The following is a 735-nucleotide window of genomic DNA, read 5'->3' as shown; positions in this document are numbered from 1 at the left end:
GCTTTTAACCCCTGCACCACCCAGCCCTCAGGACCCAAAGGGCTTGTGAAATTCACATAATAACTCTTTGTTACCTAGGATTACCTAGGAGTTAACAAAAATAAACAACTGGCTTTGAATTTGGTCCCAGGGTGCATGCCATGCCCTGCAGACACCATTCACAGGTCTAGTTTACCTCCCATCTGAAAACCAGCCCCCTGTACAGCTTCTACTCCTGCTTCTTGCTCTTCCAGTATTCTCTTCCATGACACTTTTTTTTTTTCTTTCCACAGCAGGCTATTTTTCATTTACTTTCAAAATGAAAATACTTTCCTTAAATAGAAGTTAGATATCAAACTTCTTTTTATTTTGAACCTGCTTTTTTGTGTATCTCGGGTAGAATCAGCCTTCCCTCCCCTCCCCGCTCCCCAACTTTTTAGCCATGCATATTCAAACCAATTTATTTCTACACAGAGAAGCAAACTGTATTACTTTCTAAAACAGTATCTTTCAAAAAAACATTTTTATGAACATACAAATCTAAATTTCATAGGAAGTTCTCCGCTATAAAATTTGGCTTGAACAAGTAGTGGTTGGTGGTTGTGGTGGTGATGGTGGTGATGGTGATGGTGATGATGGTGGTGGCTATGGTGATGGTGATGATGGTGGTGGTGGTGATGGTAGTGGTGATGATGGTGGTGGTGGTGATGGTAGTGGTGATGACGGTAGTGGTGATGGTGGTGGTGTTGATGGATA

General features: G+C 41.6%; 1 protein-coding gene across 1 annotated transcript in view; it reads right to left on the bottom strand.

The window, feature by feature from the left end:
• BCL11A (B-cell CLL/lymphoma 11A) overlaps positions 1-735 on the bottom strand; it is a 119,706-nt gene that overhangs the window by 14,199 nt on the left and 104,772 nt on the right.

The sequence above is a fragment of the Myotis davidii genome, unplaced genomic scaffold, assembly GCF_000327345.1.
Source record: "Myotis davidii unplaced genomic scaffold, ASM32734v1 scaffold6, whole genome shotgun sequence".
In the NCBI taxonomy this organism is placed as follows: Eukaryota; Metazoa; Chordata; class Mammalia; order Chiroptera; family Vespertilionidae; genus Myotis; species Myotis davidii.
Note: the sequence above shows the minus strand (reverse complement) of the source record. Positions and strands in the feature narration are given on the sequence as shown.